This window comes from Hevea brasiliensis, chromosome 12, assembly GCF_030052815.1.
Source record: "Hevea brasiliensis isolate MT/VB/25A 57/8 chromosome 12, ASM3005281v1, whole genome shotgun sequence".
In the NCBI taxonomy this organism is placed as follows: domain Eukaryota; kingdom Viridiplantae; phylum Streptophyta; class Magnoliopsida; order Malpighiales; family Euphorbiaceae; genus Hevea; species Hevea brasiliensis.
This window is the reverse complement of record NC_079504.1, coordinates 88,792,574-88,809,024: the sequence shown is the minus strand read 5'-3', so window position 1 is coordinate 88,809,024 and position 16,451 is coordinate 88,792,574.

Below are 16,451 nucleotides of genomic sequence, written 5' to 3'. Positions count from 1 at the left end.
GTTTAATTAAATTATTATTATTTTAATATTAGTGGACCTATAAACGGGATTAAGTGGACAGCATATCCCACTTCAGCTACTTCTTCTTCTTCATTTCATCTTCAAGCCAAATTCAATCCTCCTAAAAACTCCATAGCCGGCCAAGCTTAAGCTCCATGCCTCCATGATCAAGCCACCTTTTCCTCAAGTCTCCTTCACTAAAGTTGGTCCATACACCTTGGGGAAGAGATAGGGTGCAAGAAAGAAGAGTTTTGGTGAAGTTTTGGTTAAGCTTCAAAAGAGTTAAGTGCATTTTCGTTACTTACTTCATTAAATTTTTAATTGAGGTAATGGGGAGTTAGAATATAGAAGAATTTGAAGAATTTGATGAGTGTTGACAAGTCCCCAATTCGGTAGCCTTCATTTCCATGGGTTTATGACTTAATTCTTCATGTATATGGTGATTTAAAGGGTTAATTAGAGTGCTCAAATGTATTATAGTTTAATTAGCATGTGTATGTTTGAATTAGGTATTTGAAGTAAGGTTGTGAATTGAATATGGGAAATTTGAAGCATATGTATAAATTAGGCAGCCTTGATGTGCTTAGGAAGGCCTTACTTTCACGTGTATTAATGTTTATTGATGAGTAATGGAATGTACCTTATTGATTTTGATTAGTTGAATTAGGTTTAAAGAGTTGAATTGTTGTGGACATTGATTAAATTGCATTGAGTGTTGATGGATATTTACTTGAATTGAACTGTTATTGGACATTTAATTTGATCAATTGAGTGTTGCTAGATATTGATCAATTGAGTTTTTGTTGGACAATTGGCCAAATTGCAATGTGAATAATGTCCATTAGAAGTGCAAAGTTTCAATGTAGGTTATGTTTATTGAGGGCAGTGTACATTTTAAGCTATAAATAAAAATGTGTGATCTCAATTGGTATGACGCAAATTGGAGGTGAAATAGGACCTATAATAGACCAATTTTCATGTAGAGGTCATGCTAGAATTTTGCCTAGAAAGTGACCTAAAAAGTGACCAAATCTGGATTGCCTAACATGTGAACCCATAATTTGACCATATGAATAGTAGTCAGTCTTTTGGCCATAACTCACTCAAAACAGGTCAAAATGACCTAAAATTTATACCATTGGAAAGATTAGACATAGGGCTACAACTTTGATAAGGATCACTAAGCCCAGAAATGCCATTAAGCAAGTCAATTTGCTTGCCCAAATTGGGTTACAAAATATGCCAGAATTGAAATTGATTGACCTAAAAATGACCTAAATTTGCAATATAAGTGTAATCTGTCCAGCATTAGTAAAAAGACCATAACATGGTCCATAGAACTCCAAATGACATGAAACTAGTGCCAAAATTTCAATAAGATATAGGCCTACAATATTGGTAATTTGACCAAAACCCAAAAATCAAGGGAACTAGGTCAATTAACTTGATTAATTTGGCATACCAAATCCGGAAATGGTACAATTAACCATTAAATCCAACAAATTCAATTAAGCATATCTCCCACTAGAAGTCTTCAATTGTAATAAGCCATACCAATCTGGAAAGCTAAGAAAGAGCCTAAAACTTTGTTTTAGGCAATGTCCTCAAATTATAAAGGTATGAAACCTGAATTTAAGGTCAAATCTACTGACCTAAATAGGAAGTATATTAATATAGGACCCTTGAGTCTAGCCCAATATATTGACCATAAATAATTCCACAAAACTTAAAAAATTACCATTAAAATTTCTAAATGACCATAAGACATAGGCAATAAATTCCATGAAAAATACTAGGCCTAAATGTCACTACAAGCTATCCACATAAATTGCTAAATTTCAATACAAAATTTGCCTAGTTAAAGCACTAAAAATCCAGAATTGACCTAGTTATGGTTATTTGACCATAACTTGAGTTATACAAATCCAAATGACATGATTCAAAAAGAAAAATAAAAACAAGACATAGAGGAACAACTTGCATTGAGGAAGTGTGGCCAAACAGTAGCCATAAATTGCTCAATTTGATATGCAAAAACAAGACATTAAAGCTAAACCTAAAGAAAGGTTCTAGAAATAAATTATTGACTTATCCCTAATAAGTCATTACATGCTAAATTACATGAAATAGATATGTGGGACACACTTTTCCCACTTTTCCACTATAAGGTAACATGAAATCAGTTGATACATAAAATGTAAATATGTATAGTATATGACATAAAATAATGAGAGTGATAAATACATAAGTTATATGAATATGTACTTGGGACCTATGTTCCAATTATAATGACATGGAAATGTTATACAGCATAGATAGTATATGAAGTGAAATAACAATATGTTATGAACCCTTAATGGTACATAGCATGAAATAATAAAACTATAAGTGCTTAATAATACTAATTTGCCCAAAGTGTACATAGACTTATATATATAGTTGGATCGATTGGTATACCAATTAGGGACTACAGATAGGAGTACTGCCTACATGAATAATCATTGATTGACAAAATATGTCTGATATGATTTCTGACCGCTGGCCTTGTGCCTGACAGAAAGTTGTATACAAGCTATTGTATGCCTGCCCACTGGCCCTGTGCCTGATATGACAGATGACATGATATGTCATTATGCATAACTTTATTTCTAGCTTTACAAGCTTGACAGCTGGCCTCATGCCTGATAGTTGGCCATGTGCGTAACAGATGTATACAGGGTAGACATATGGCTGTCTAACTCGTATACTCCCATGTATCCAGCATTATAGTTTGATATAGGTTACTTTGGCACAAATATACATATATGACTTGAATTATACAGATATGATATGAAATATATAGATATGATATGAAATACACTAATATGACATAAAATACACTGATATGATTCCAAAGACTCTAACATGAGTTTAAAAAGATAGAGAATGAAATAAATACACAGAAAAGATACTACTAAGTAATTTATTTCCAAAGTGCAGTAAAATATGCAAATGACCTAGAATTACAAAAGTTTACACAGAATTATTATTTATAATTATTTAGTTGAATTTCTTTAAGATTATACACCACTAAGCTCTTAGCTTAGCGCATTGGATTTTCTATCACGTAGGTATTGGAGACTAGACACAGCAGCCGCCATAGCAGCAACTGCCACAATTGTAACACCCTCACGGTAGCCATTCCGTACATTCTATTGTTTTGGTGACCGGTGTTAGTCCTAACAGCTAGAACGTTTGGAAAAATATTTAGACTAGAGTGAGGAATCATAAATAACTCAAATATTAATAAGAAAAATTTAGGAAAAATTTTAGAAATAAAATACAACCAAGTTAATGAAGGAGCGGAAGAATGAAAAATATAAGTTTAGATCATTGAAATTCAAAATTTTTCATCAAGGGTCACATGCATCATGCAAGATTTATTTTTATCTATTTGATTTCAATGATAAACAACATATTAAAACTCTTTTAATATATTTTTGGATCTATATTTGCCATTTAAGATTTTAGAATTAACAGATTAATTCATTAGAACCCTAGATTAGATCAATAATAAGTGCACTAACCTTTTGATGCACTGTAGTATGTTTGGAACCTTTGGGATGCGTCTAGGACACCAGATGTTGTCCCTCTAGCTTGTCCACACTAAGATCACTAATGGTAGCCCTTGAACAGCTTCTAAAGCTTTTCCAATCAATTAGAAAATTAAGTTTTGCCTTTTGAGAGATTACAGATGTAAACACGACACTAGAAACGATTTCTAGTATTTTTAATTCAAGAGATTGTTGGCTAATCTCTTTGAATTGATGACAGATGAAGAAGAAGAGAAGGGAGAGGCAGCCAAAGGTGGCGGCACCAAAGAGAATGAGTGGATTGTATTTTTTTCCTTTCATCCTTACGCTTATATAGCTAGGTCACCACTTAAAACCCTTGCCACATGTCACCTTTTGATTAGCTCTAGGTTTAATTGACCCAATCAAATTGTGCCAAGTGTCAAACCTATATTTAATCTTGACTTTAATCATCTTACATGTAACACCCCTATGTTCTGTAGTACGTTCTACTGTTTCGGTGACCAGTGTTGTCCAGATAGCTAGGATGCCTAGAACTACATTTAGATATGGGTGAGGAGACATAAAATAATCAAATACAAGAAAATAAAATATAAGCAAAATAAAGAAAAAATAATAGCAATGAAATATAACCAAGTTAAACGAGCTGAGAACCCTAGTGATGGGTGACCGCACTAGGAAGTTGCGGCGTGAACCGTTGACTAGCCCTGGACCGTAGGGAACCTGAAAAGTATTTTTAGGACTTAAATAAATATCTATTGAAGTATAAATATCATTAGAAATATAAAAGAAAAATTAATTAATTAGTACAAAGAAAAGTGAGAAATCGAGAAAACGACAAAATCCGATATTACCGAAAAATCAGGAATGCAACCCGAACAGGGGCATTGTGGTCATTTGACACCCCGAGTTATCTTTTGACCTAAATGTCCATTAAAAATACATTATATTACACTTGGAAAATGTCATGAAAAATTAAATTGGTGGTACATAGTTTAAATAGCAAAAATTGGGAGCTTAATGTGAGAAATTGGGAATTTAAGATTAAACTAACATTATATTTCACATAGTGCTCCACTAACTCACTTAAGTGGACCACTAAAGCTTCATTTGGGTAGAATGTACTTCATCTTCCTCACCTCTCAAAGACCAGCCGATAATGGTAAAGAGGAGAACCTCCATTGCCGTCCACCTTGAAGCTTCATGCAAGCATGATCCAACCATGGAAACCTCAAGCTCCCTTCACTAAAAGTTGTCCATACACCTTGGCCAGTAGATAGGCAGCAAGAAGATCAAGTTTAGTCAAGGTTTTGAAGAGTTTCCAAAGTGGCAAGTAGGTATTTTTGATGCTTGCTTCATTAAAGTTTGTGTGGGTGTTATGGGTAATTGAATTGTGGAAGGATTTTTGGAGTTTGATGTTTTAAGGGAGATGTATATTTTTGGCAGCCATGGAAACTCCTTAAGAACAGTTTATCCTTGCATGTAAATGGTAGATTAAAGTGATGATGAAGTGTTTATATGTGTAGGAATAAATTGGGTGATGTATACTAAGTATATGTTGCTTCATGGTTTGGTTTATGGAATATTATTGTTGAATTATGGTACTTGTTAAGGCAGCGTGTATATATGTATAAGAGTTTGAGTTTGGACATGTAAATGAGCTATATTATGTAGTTAAATTATGTGTAATTTGGACTTAGTAAATTCTGGACTATAATGTGCATATTGAGTGTGGTTATAAGCTGCCTAAATGATAAAAAATGTGTTGTGAAATGTGTTTATGTTATGGTACAAAACAGAAATGGCATGAATGTGTAACTTGGTAAGTGTCAAAAGTTTAATTGATGAGTGATGAATAATGTGCAATAGGGCAGTGTGGGTTTTGGGCTTAGAACCTTAAGTTTGTGGCTCCAATTGGTATGAGACCAATTGGAGGTTAAACTAGGCACAAAAAGTGCCAACTTTCATGAAGGAAGTTTACCAAAATTCTGCTTGGAAGGTAACTTGAAAAGTTGATGTTTTCGCCATAACTCTCTCAAAACAGGTCCAATTGACCTAAAATTTTTACCATGAATAGTTGAGACATATATCTACAAGTCTTATGAAGACACCAAAGCCCAGAAATGACCATAAGCAAGTCAAACAGCTTGCACAAGTTTAGATCCAAAAACTGGCCGAACCTAAAATGACCTAAAGTGACCAATTTTGGTACATTCTGACCAGCAATAGTAAAATGACCATAACTTGGTCTAGTAAACTCAGAATGACCTGAAATTTTGCCCCGCGTGCAATAAGACATAGATCTACAAGTTTGTAGTTTTGACCGAAACTCGAAAACTAAGGAGACTAGGTCATCCAGTTAGATCAAATTGGTATATCGGAATCCGACAAATTGCAATAAAATGCAATATACATGGAAATGAATTTGGTAACATATACCAATACTAAAAGGCTACAAATGTGACATATTTGTAACATTAAAACCTAATTCACCTAGAATGCATCGAGGGTCAATATCTTAGGTTGACTAAGGAAATAATAAAATTCAATAAGTTAATTATTAAGCTTTATTCTTAGAGACAGTTTAAATGAGTACTGAAACACTTCAAGTTGTGTATTTCAGTTAGCAAAGACTCAGGGAAGGGGAAGGAAACACTGAGCCAGAGCCAAGAGACAGTTATCAGAGGTTTGTGCAAAACTAGTTTTTAATTGATTTGGTTCTGAATATTTCATATGAGTAAATGACGTATTTTTCTTATGTATTATGTTTAACAAGCATTGGATTTAATTCAATGATTATTGAAATTATTATAGTATGTATGAATTTAGCTTTGTGAAATGGTATTTCCACAAGTATTAAGCATTGTTGTGGATTGAATAAATTATGTTTTGGAAAATTGTGATAGAACATGTTTTGAATTGTGATGGGCAATTTGCATGGAAAAATGCAAATTTATGATTTGGATTGTGATGTGCATAAAAATTATTGGATATTGGTTGAATTGAATTATATTTTGATTTATGCTCACTAAAAGGATTGTGATATTGTTTTATATCTCACTATAGATGCTTGACTAGGTTATTGCTCGTCTCTCTCATTTGTTGAGAAGACAATGGAGTTAGTTGTGTTTTGATTACTATAGTACGTGCACAGGCTTAGATTCTCCACTTATTAGAGGTTAGATCTAAGTTCTTATTTGTTATGGCCCTTTCGGAAGATTCATTATTGTGATGTGTACTGTGCACGATGATTCGAACTCCCCGACCATAGGGAGTTAGAATCACCCCAAAGATGGCCCTTTCAGATTAGTCTTGCATAGATAGTGAGATACAAAATGGTTTTTGAGATACAGAATGGTTTTTGAGATAAATAATGGTTTTGAGATAAAGAATGGTTTTTGAGATACAAAATGTTTTTGAATAGTAAACAATTGTGATTTCAATTATGATTTATGTATAATTGATTTTGTTGACCTCCCCGACCATAGGGAGTTAGAATCACCCCAAAGATGGCCCTTTCATATTAGTCTTGCATAGTTAGTGAGATAAAGAATTGTTTTTGAGATACAGAATGGTTTTTGAGATAAAGAATGGTTTTGAGATAAAGAATGGTTTTTGAGATACAGAATGGTTTTTGATATACATAATAGTTTTTGAGATACAGAATGTTTTTGAATAGTAAAGAATTGTGATTTCTATTATGATTTATGTATAATTGATTTTGTTGAAATTACCTAAATGGTTAGTTATGATTTGATAAATTGAACTTCGTGATCAAAGTCATTTTATACAAATGATTCATATTATTGGCTACGAATATTATGAGTTTTGGAATTTGATGAATATCCAGATTTCCAAATTATTTGCTGTAATTTTTGTTAAGGTATATTGTACTATGTTTTAAATTATAGTTGTGCACCACTGAGTTCACTACTCAGCGATAGCTTTGTATGCTATCGCAGGTGAAAAGAGCATAAAGCAATTGAGTAAACTTCTTTGAAGAGACATTCATATCAGCTCCAGGTATAACCATGTACACAGGTTTTGATGTATGCATGTAACAATATGTATGTAAATTATTTGAGCAGTTGTATAAAAACTCTTGTAAAAAATTTTGGTATGTAATTAAATGTAAATTATTGTAAATATAAATTTGAGATTTCATTTACTTGAATAGTTTTGTAATATAAATTTTGAGTCTTGTAATCAATGAAATATTTCTTTATGATGATATTAGTTTGAAAATGAATTAATTGTTTATTGAGAATTGAATTGTGAATTGAAAATAAGTTATTGGAGTTATATTTGAAAAAACATATTGGGAGCATTTTCTTTTGCACGATTGAAGAACTGTTTTCTCAAAATACAGCAGGCACTTTGCTGAAATTTTGAAAAAATTTTATAACACCAGATTTTAATCGATGATTTAAATTTCACGAAAATTGTTTTAAAATCCCTTGTAGTATATCTAATGGTTTATCGGTAGGTGAAGTATGGTAATTCATTAGGTGTACTAAGGGATCATGTTACATCTTACAGGGGAGTAAGGTGTGACATTACATGATTAAAAGACATATGGCAAGCTTATGTGTAGTGCCATGTGTCACCATCTCATGGTGCCATATGTCACCCTGTGAAATGACCAAAATGCCCCTATGTCTTAATTTTGAGTTCTCAACCCAAAATAATTATTTCTCTTCTTCTAATCAATTTATATCAAATATAAATTAATTAATTAATCTCTATTAATTAATTTCTCATTAATTAAATTGATATTTAAACACTTTAAATATAAATTTAACTTATACTATACATCCAATAACCTAGATTTGGTTTCAAGCCATGCAAATTGGTTTGCAATCTAATTGCAAACCAAACCTATTTAATTAATCGATTAAACTCTTTAATTAATTAATTAAATCATATTTAATTTGGTGATTACTTGTGTACGTGTGTGACTTACTAGGCTCATCACTAATTGGCAATGAGACATGATATCAACTCTTAATATCATCAGAATTCTTTCTTATCATAAATGATTTCTCTAAATCATTTTATGCACCTCATAGACCATGGTTAATACCTAGCATAACATGCCATGATCACCCAATTAGTAATAAAGTTTATCTTAAATGAACCTATAATCATATGTTACCATGCACTAGAATCTCTCTGTTACAAAATCCCAATTCGAGCTGGAGTCATGGTTTATGTTAAACCCCATTTGCTATGAATATTATGTTCTCTTTTAATTCCAGTTCTTGATTAAAAAGATTTTCTCATCAGAAACTCTTTTCTGATTAAATCTATTTGTCATGGCCAGGAACATGAAACATCAAGAACAATTAAATGAACATAGGATTTTATCCCTATTTACTTAGAGGAATAGATTTCATCTTGATTAACACCTACCTCCATATATAACTAGTAGGAGCCAACACATGCCCATATACCCATACACAGTATAAGTATGAAAGCAGTATCAAACTCAAACCACCTATATATAAGATAATTGTGCTATCTTAGGTCTAAAGATTATATGCACTGATATGATTTATGACAATGCATTGACAAGAGTAAACTCCATGTGCTTGTCATAAGTGTCACTGGTTCGACCTACTTATCATGTATAAGTGCCTATCATGTTTGTTATATGGCATGAGACTCACCATTCCATCTTATTTACATCTCAAATAAATAACTTGAGAACAAACATAATTATAATCTTTCTGGATAAGTCATGTCCTTATTGTGAAGTATCGTCAATTGTGAACCAATTTATGATACTTTGTGCTAGAAATACTGTCACTCATATTCTTAACAACTTAAGAATAGAATTTCTAACAAAATATCAATGGACCTTTTCTATTATACATAAATATATTATGTAAACAGAAAAGTGAAAATGCCTTTTATTAATAAAACATGTACAAGATACATTCTAAATGATATGCTCTAGGGCATACTACTAACAATCTCCCACTAGCACTAGAGCCATTCATTGTAATATCTTAGACCTATCTTCTCAAGATGTTAGTCTAGCTGAGTTTGTGACATAGGCTTAGTGAATGGATCAGTTAGATTTTTAGCTAATGCTATTTTCTGCATGGCTACATCGCCTCACCCAATTATTTCTCTGATAATGTGGTAGCGCCTTTCTATGTGTTTGGATTTCTGGTGAGACCGGGGTTCCTTAGCTTGTATGATTGCTCCATTGTTGTCACAGTTAAGTGAAACTGCTGACTCAATGGAGGGAACTATTGTAAGTTCTGTCACAAACTTCTTTATCCAAATAGTTTCCTTTATAGCATCTGATGCAGCAATATACTCAGCCTCTATAGTGGAATCTGCAATCGTACTCTGTTTGGAACTCTTCCAACTAACTGCACTTCCATTACAAATGAACACAAACCTAGAGGTAGACTTTCTATCATCGATATCTGATTGGAAATTAGAATTAGTATAACCATCCAATTGCAAGTCTCTACCTCCATATATCAAGAATAAATCCTTAGTTCTTCTCAAGTACTTAAGGATATTCTTAACAACTATCCAGTGTTCCAAACCTGGATTGGATTGATAGCTGCTAGTCAAACTAACAGCATATGCGATATTCGGCCTAGTACACAACATTGCAGACATCAAACTTCCATTAGCCTAAGCATATGGAATCTTGGCCTCTTTGGAGACATCTCTTTAGAAAGGTGGATACCATGTCTCACTGGTAACAATCCTCTCATGGAATCAAGCATATTAAACCTCTTTAACACCTTTTCTAAGTATAGACTTTGGGATAAACCAATTATTCTTTTTGCTCTATCTCTATAAATGCGAATCATAAGAATATAGGGAGGCAACCTATATTCTTGTGAGTATTCAGATTTCCAAATTATTTACTGTAAATTTTGTCAATGTATATTGTACTATGTTTTAAATTATAGTTGTGCACCACTGAGTTCACCACTCAGCGATAGCTTTGTATGCTGTCGCAGGTAAGAAGAGCATAGAGCAGTGAGTAAGTTTCTTTGAAGACACTTTCAGATCAGCTCCAGGTATATTATAGGTATACCCATGTACATAGGTCTGATGTATGCATGTAATAATATGTATGTAAATTATTTGAGCAGTTGTAAATTAAAATTGTACATTGAAGTTGTAAAGTGAATTATGAGTTATTTTGACTTGTAAAATTTGTATTATATTTCTTTTATCTCATCCTTTGAATTTACTGAAAAATTGTTGTGGATTGAGTTGAGAAAAATATTGTGTTGAATTTTGTTGGAGTTGAGATTGGGAAAAATATTGAAGTGCTTTTTACAGGTTTTCTAAAGAACTGTTTTATCCAAAATACAGATGGCACTCTGCCAAAATTTTTACAGAAATTCCAAATAAGTCAAATGTGTTATTCTATCACTTCAGTTCACAAAAGTTTTTAACACCTGTAAATAGTGCTCACCACTGTGAAAGAAGTAAGAAAAGTTTTTAAAATCCCTTGTAGTGTATTTAATGGGTTATCAGTAGACGGAGTTGATAATTCATTAGGTATACTACGGGATCATGTCATGCCTTACAGAGGGGTAGGGTGTGACAGATGCGATAACTCCCATCCTTCTTAGGCACTAGCAACACAGGTACAGCACATGGGCTCATGCTCTCCCTAATATAACCCTTCTCCATAAGCTCCTCCACTTGCCTTTGTAACTCCTTTGTTTCTTTAGTATTTGTTCTGTATGTTGGTCTATTCAGTATTTGTGCTCCAGGTACTATGTCAATCTGGTGCTCAATCCCTCTGACAGGTGGCAATCCTGGTGGCAACTCATTCAGAAAGACATCTTCATATTCCTGTATAAGAGACAAAGCATCACTAGGCAAATGTGAATCAAGGTCAGTAACACATAAATTAACCTCCTTATACATAAGTACACAAAGAGGTCTTCCTGAATGTAAACCCTCTCTAACTTCTCTTTCCTTCACATACAAACTCATTCTTTTCTCTCCACTCTCCTTTTGCCCCGAGCTTTCCTTTTTCTCATTTGCTCTCATTTCCTTTTCTTTTGTTTCTCTTTTTCTCTCTTTTTCTTCTCTCTTCTCTTTCTTTTCACTCTCATCTAGCTCGGCCTCTCTAAGTTTTTCTCTCCTAGTTTCTTTCTTTTCTTCAATGGATCTAAGAATCCTCATTTGATCTTCATGCACTTGAGCTGGTGTCATAGGAAGCAATGAGTATGTTCGACCTTCCTTAGTAACCGTGTACCTGTTCTTCCTACCATCATGCATAACACTTCTATCATACTGCCATGGATGGCCCAACAAAAGATGTATAGCAACCATAGGCACAACATCACAAAGTACCTCATCATGATACTTGCAAATGATGAATGGCACCACCACCTGTTTTGTAACCCTCAACTTCCCACAATCATTCAACCATTGCAAGCCATATTGTTTTGGATGTGTAGTAGTAGGCAAACCCAACTTGTCCACCAAGAGTGAACTAGCCACATTACAACAGCTCCCACCATCTACAATCACACTACAGAACTTGTCATTCACCAAGCACCTAGTATGGAAGATTTTCTTTTGCATTTCATCACCACCACACTCCATACTGTGTGCAAGTGTAAGTATGTGGTAACAAATATTTGCCATCCATCCATCCTGTCTCCCCCTCTCTCCTCTCATCTCATCATCATCTCATCATCATTTAGATTTTCTCCCTCCTTTCCTCTTCCTTTCTCTTTCTAACTCTTCTTTTTCAACATCACTTTTTTATTTTTATTTGGACATTTAGTAATGTCATAAACAAAAAAAACAAAAACAATTCTCTAGTAGTAGTAGTCTAGTAGTCCTTCTCTTTTTCTTCTTCTTTCTCTTTTTCTTTCCTTCCTCTCCTCTTTTTTCTTTTTTTTCTTTTTTTTTTTTGAAGGCGACCCACCAACTTCCTTCTATTCCTACTCAGGAATGGAATGCATATCTAGCCACATTCTTCCTTTTAGTTGCTTCTCCACTTTAAGTGCCATTTGTAGCATATCCTCCACCTCCACAAAAGGCTCCACAATATTAGCAATTTCAGGATTTAACCCATTCAAAAAGCGAACCATTGTAGCTTCCCGATCCTCCTTAACATCAGCTCTAATTAAAGCTATCTCCATGGCCTTGTAGTATTCTTCGACACTTTTAGTACCTTGAGTGAGTTTTTGTGACCTTTGAAGCAGCTCTCTGTGGTAGTAAGGTGGCACAAATCTGTTTCTCAAGATTCCCTTCATTTCGTCCCATGTCTCTATGGTTCGTTACCCATTTCTCCTCCTCCTACTCATCAACTGATCCCACCATACAATTGCATACTCTTTGAATTCTACAGCTGCTAACTTCACTTTCTTCTCTTCAGAATAATGGTGGCACTTAAAAATTAACTCCACCTATTTCTCCGACTCCAAATAAACATCTGGATCATCCTTCCCATGAAAAGGTGGAATTTTCATTTTTATACTAGCTAAATTCCCATCAACTCTCTCCTCATTCCCATCTCTATCCCAATGATCACCGAACCTAAAATTTCTGCCACACCTTCTTCCCCTAGGCCCTCTACCCCTAGGTGGTCTATACCCTCTTCCACCATAATGGTAGTTGCCATAGTCATAAGCTTCATCATACTCATCATCATTCCATTCAGCTTCTTGATACCCTTCATTCCTATGTTCTGCCCGAAATCTACCTTCATTTCTATTCTGATTTCCCACATTTGCTCCCCCATCATTCCTCCTATTTCTATCTTCTCTGTCCCTTCTCATCTCTTCCATAAACCTGCTCATTTCAATTCTCATTCCCCTCAATACATCCAATTCATCTCTAAAGTCATTCATTTGCAAATTCATCCTTTCAAAGCTTTGTGCTGCGGATTCTTTAAAAACTCGATCATCAGGAAACTCCCTTTTTTCTTCATTACCTCCACTACTACCACTTGTCTCTTGGAATTGAGACATGATTTGGCTGCAAGAAAATGAAGTTAGTAGAAATGGCTCACCCTTTCAAGTGTTTAGCTCAAGCGTTTTCGCACAAATTTCAGGCTCTTACCCTCTTTTGGCACTCACACACTCTTGCCTTTTACCACTCAAGAGTTTGCTTCCCTTGTTCCTTTGGGAACTAAAATTCACAAACAAGCATAAATACTTGCTAATTTTATAAAAATAATCAACAAACGAAACTGGAAGAAATGAAATTGCAATAACTAGAGAGTGTGACACTAGAGCCAAAGAAATGGAAGACACCAAAAGTAGAAGCAAATGTGAACTAAATGGTATGATTTTTGAAAACTGTATGAGAGACAACCCAATAGAATGATATCAAGCTCAAACTTCGTATTTCATAGCCAACTTTGCGCAAATACCAACAGTTCACACAATTAACCAAAAATACGCAACAATTTTGGTTCACCACACAAACGAATATATTTTGATCTGAAATTTGGTAGAGATAGGCATCCCAATACTGATTAACTACTGGTAAAATTTCAGGAGTTTCTAGATGGGTTTACTAGGTGAACGAAATTTGATTAGGTCTATCGCAAAATTTTGGTTCGGTAGGCAAACAATGTCACAAAACCCCGAAAATTGACACAAAAGCTACTGAAATGGAGTATAATCAGCCTGTAAAGTTTCAGAGTTTTCTGGGTTGGTTTGGTGTGTTAACTAAATTTGATCAAGTCTGTAAAATTTGGTTCGATATGCAAGCGATGGAATTTTCACATCAAATATGGCATGTGAGGTGTCTAGTAATACCCAAAGATGTTGGTAGATTATCAGGCTCAAATTCAATATTTAACTTCACAATTCACAATTTCATCACTTATGTCAGCTTGCCAATTTTTCAGCACAACACAACTCAGATTACAATCCAATCTCCTTTTTTTTTTTTTTTTTCCTTTTATACTGATGCAAAGGATAAAAATTGCAGAATCAACTACTGATACCACTCAAGTACTTTGGCAATCCAAATCAAGCTCTACCCACTAGCACACAGGCACATACCAAGCATTAATTACCCAATTTAACATACTCAGACTTGATATCATATAACTCAAGAGGCAAATAACTAGTGTCAAAGATAGGTTTCAGCTTGATTAACTCTAATCCTATAGACAAACTCAAGGAAAACAAGATGAACAAGAGATATAATCTAAGATTAAGCAAAATCCTACACTAAAATTAACACTGCCAAGTTTCAATTGAAGAGTTCAAACAAAAAAAAAAGAAGAAAAATCAGTACCCTAAAATGCAAATTTGATTTGGCTACAAAGAACAAGGTACCAGATGAAGAAACTAATAGATATCTAAAGGTCCTACAATGGCTGACTATTATAGTTAACCAAATAGAAAAGAAAAAGTAGTTTTAATGGATAAATACCTTGTTAGATGCCAAGGCTCTGATACCAAAATGATGAGCACTCCTAGGATGCCAAGAAACACAACATCTAAATATTGGAACTAAGATCTTTAATCATCCAAACAAGGCAGAATTTCAGATTGAAAACCCAAGTGTTAATACGCAAATAGTAACAAGCTAAAGCATATTGATCATCAAAATAAGACTAGCAAGGGGTTCATGCTGCTAGAATCCAAGTTTTTTCAAGAAACATGGAAGAAACATAGAAGAAACTCAAGCTCCAGCAATGGAGTTCTCTCCCTAATGCTCACACTAAAACTAGAAAAATGAAGGTTGCCAATACAATCTGAATATCTTGGGTTATATATAGCATCTCTAAAACCCTAAAAGTGTGCCAAAACCCTAAAAGTGTGCCAACATGGCTAAAAAGACAAAAATACAAGGCTCTTCAATCAGATGGGGCCACTTACTTTATGACAGCCCTTCAGCCCTTTATGTAGTGGGGACCATAAGGTGGCAGCAACACTTTAGGTGATAGCAGCCTTTTTTTAATGTAGTGAGGACCAGTAAAAAGTGTCAGCACATGGCAAATCCAAATAAGCATAAGAAGCTCCTCCAATCCACTTGGCCGAATGGTCTTGTGCCAAGTCATGCTGATGTGGTGAAGTCACGCTGATGTGGCGCCACTTGTCAAGTCTCCCATGCCAACTTGTGTGAGAATGATCCACCTAGATTCCAACAATATGCAAGAAAGTCCAACATGGCAATTTTGATCCCCCTTGTGTTCACAATGCTCCAACACCAATGCTTGCAGCTCTCTAGCTCTGGCTCTGGTGATGGGTCCTCTAAATAATGGCATAGGCATTGGTGCTTCTTCATCACATAATGAATTTATAAATTACGATGAATGCATAAATTATGTAAATATTAGACTTAGAGATTTATGTTTCTCTTATGAAAAAGATTAAAATGCTAGAAATTATAATTAGAACCTATAATGAAATAATGAAACTTATGAACACTTAATGGTACTATGTGCCCATGTATTGCCTAGACATGTGTGTCAGATTGGATAGATTGGCATGCCAATAGGGTATTGTTTCAGCAGTACTGCATAAGGCTTTATGCCTGTATTCATTGCTTTATGCCCGTACTCATGGCTTTTATCCCTAATTATATGTTATCATGGCTTTTAGCCATACTGATATGTTATCATGGCTTTTTAGCCATACTAACTGCATACATGGTTGACGTTCCGCATCCCATGGTATGATGGCCCGAGGCACCGCGGTGTCTAGTGCCAATGACCTGTTATCCAGTTTAGTCAGCTTGTCATACGTTGGGCAGTGAAATTTATTGAAATAAGTTAAGAACATTAGCAACTGAAAATATTAGCAATTAAATAAATGAGTAAGCATATTTAAAATAAATTAGATTAGTAATATAGTAGAAAGTATTGAATGAAATGATAAAAAGATTTGCAAAAGAGATATAACTTAA